Here is a 3233-nt window from a genome sequence, read left to right on the forward strand (position 1 = left end):
AGCAAGACCTGGACAATATCCAGGCACTGGCACTTGTGTGGCACGAATGACCATCTCCAACAAAAGAGAATCTAACCATCGCCCCTTGACGTTCAATGGCATTATCATCACTGATTCCCTGACTATTAACATCCTTGGGGTTTCCATTGACCTGAAACTGAACCAGATTAGCCATATAAGTACTGTGGCTGCAAGAGCAGGTCAGAGGCTAGGAATCGTGCAATGAGTAACCCACCTCCTGACTCCCTATAGCCTGTCCACCATCTACAAGGCACAAGTCAGGAGTGTGATTGAATGCTCCCCACTTGCCTGGATGAGTGCAACTCCCACAACACTAAATAAGCTCGACACCATCCAGGGCAAAACAGCCCATTTGATTGGCACCCCATCCACAAACATTCACTCCTTCCACCACTGATGCACAGTAGCAGCAGTGTATATGATCTATAAGGTGCACTGCAGGAATTCACCAAGGCTCCTTAGATAGCACCTTCCAAACCTATGACCTCTACCATCAAGAAGGACAAGGGCTGCAGACAGATGGGAACACCACCACCTGGAAGTTCCCCTCCAAGCCACTCAGCATCCTGACTTGGAAATATATCGCTGTTCCTTCACTGTCACTGAGTCAAAATCCTGGAACTCCCTCCCTAACAGCACTGTGGATGTACCTACACCACATGGACTACAGCGGTTCAAAAAGGCAGCTCACCACCACCTTCTCAAGGGCAACTAATGATGGGCAATAAATGCTGGCCCAGCCAGCAAATCCCACATCCCATGAATGAATTTTTAAAAATATTTATTTAATAACAGAAACCTGTCTACGGCCATACTAGTCTGAAAACACCCGATCTCCTCTGATCTTGGAAGCTAAGCAGACTCAGGCCTGGTTAATACTTGGATGGGAGACTGCCTGGGAATACCAGGTGCGGTAGGCTTTAAAATAAATAAATAAATAAATAATGGAAACCTCATCCTGCCAGTGGATGAGGTTTCCTGAAAAATGCAAAGGCAGCCTGGCTGATTTGCTCACCTGCCAACTGTAATGTTGGGCTGGCAACAAAAAATCTTTGTTAATTACAACTTTAATGGCCTTAATGGGCCTCATAATTGTCAGCAGTGCACTTCCAAATCTTGCACGCGCCCACTGACTGAAATATCATGCGAGTGTGCGATGATACAGTATGCTCGCCTGACATCATCGTGCGCTACTTGACGTTTGAGGGGTCAAGTGTGCCCCAAGCAAAACATTCTGCCCTTAAATATGGAGACCAAAACTGTGCATTCTACTTGTGGTCTCACCCAAGCCCTGTATGATTGTAGCATTTGGTCTCTAGCCCTGCAGGTTATGGCACTGTAGATGCATATCCAGATGCTTTTTAAATGAGTTGAGGGTTTCTGTCTCTACTGACCTTTCAAACTGTGAGTTCAAGACCCCTCCAGCCCTCTGGGTGAAAGTTTTTTTCTTCATCTCCCCTCTGAATCTTCTACCAATCTCTTTAAATCTATGGCCCCTCCTCACTGACATATCTGCTTAAGTAAATGGGCCCTTCCCATCCACTCTACCCAGGTCCCTCACAATTTTGTACATCTCCATCAAACCTCCCTTCAGCCTCTGCTGGTCCACGGAGAACAATCCCAGCCTCTCCAATCTTTCCTCATAGCTGCAATTTTCCAGTCCTGGCAACATCCTTGTAAATCTCCTTTGTTACCCTCTCCAGTGCAATTACACTCTTTCTATAATGAGGTGACCAGAACTGCACAAAATATTCAAGCTGTGGGCTAGCTAACGATTTATATGATTCCAGGGTAAGCTCCCTGTTCTTATCCTCTAACCACATTAATCAACCTGTCCTGCTACCTTCAGGGACCTGTGGGCATTCACTCCAAGTTCCCTTACTTTCTCTACACCTCTCACCATCCTCCCATTTATTATGTATTCCTTTGCCTTGTCTGGCCTTCTCAAATGCATCACCTCACACTTCTCTGGGTTGGATTCCATTTGCCACTTTTCTGCCCACCTGACAAGTCCATGGAAATCTCCCTGCAGTCTACAGCTATCTCTCTCGCTTTCAACCGCATGGCCAACTGTTGTGTCGTCTGCAAACTTCTTGATCGTTTCCCCCTACATTTATGTCCAAATCATTAATATATACCACACAAAGCAGGGGAGCTAGTCCTGAGCCTTGCAGAAACCCCACTGGAAACAGCCTTTCAGTTGCAAAAACATCAATCAACAATTACCCTTTGTTTCCTGCCACTGAGCCAATTTTGTACCCAGCTTGCTATATTCCCTTGAATCCCATGGACTTTTACTTTTTTTAACCAGCCTGCCATGTGGGGCCTTGTCAAAAGCTTTGCTAAAATCCATGTAGACCACATCAAATACACTACCCTCATCAATCTTCTTTGTTACTGCCTCAAAAAATTTATCCAAATTATTCAGACACAACATCCTCTTAACAAATCCTCTTCAATAAAGGCCAACATGCCATTTGCCTTCCTAGATGTTTGCTGTACCTGCATGCTAACTTTGAGTTCCCTGTACAAGTACACCCAAGTCTCTCTGAACATCAACATTTGGAAGTTCCATGTCTTTAAAAAAAATTCTGCTTTTCTATTCTTAAAACCAACGTGAATAATCTCACACTTCTCCACATACTCCATTGGCCATCTTCTTGCCCAAGCAACCGGTCTATATGTTTTCTTGCTCTCCTTTTTTGAATAGTGGTGTCACATTTGCTAACTTCCAATCTGCTGGGACTGTTCCCGAATCTAGGAAATTTTGGAAAATCATAGCCAGAGCATCCACTACCTTCTACCTATCCTTCTGCTCATCCACACAGGTTTTAAGCACCCCTATGCCTGTTAGTCAAAGTCAAGGGCTGAGGCTCCTCCATCACTACATGTTGGATCCCCATACCTGCGACTCGCAGCCACACCCTCCTGTCCCTGACCATTGACCGATTCAGAAGTTCTGCCTAACCTAAGGGGTGTGACTGCCTCCTGGAACAAGGTGTCCAAGTATAACTCTCCCTCTCCCTGATGCCTCACAACACCTGCAACTCAGACTCCAGCTTAGCAACTCTAAGCCAAAGTTGCTCAGGCTGCAGACACTTAATGCTCAACCACAGATGTGGTTGTACGGGGGCTGCAATACATTCCACAGATTCCTACATGGTGCGGTCACAGCACATCACAATCTCTGCCATGTCTGCATATCTAACCTT

At 45.7% G+C, this 3233-nt stretch overlaps 1 non-coding gene across 1 annotated transcript; it reads left to right on the forward strand.

Moving 5' to 3' along the window:
- The first annotated feature begins 822 nt into the window (after positions 1-822).
- LOC144692852 (5S ribosomal RNA) lies at positions 823-941 on the forward strand. Its single transcript, XR_013579409.1, has one exon. It is a non-coding gene; the product is annotated as a 5S ribosomal RNA (ribosomal RNA).
- The last annotated feature ends 2292 nt before the right edge of the window (positions 942-3233 follow it).

The sequence above is a fragment of the Cetorhinus maximus genome, chromosome 17 (genome assembly GCF_964194155.1).
Source record: "Cetorhinus maximus chromosome 17, sCetMax3.hap1.1, whole genome shotgun sequence".
NCBI classification, from domain to species: Eukaryota; Metazoa; Chordata; class Chondrichthyes; order Lamniformes; family Cetorhinidae; genus Cetorhinus; species Cetorhinus maximus.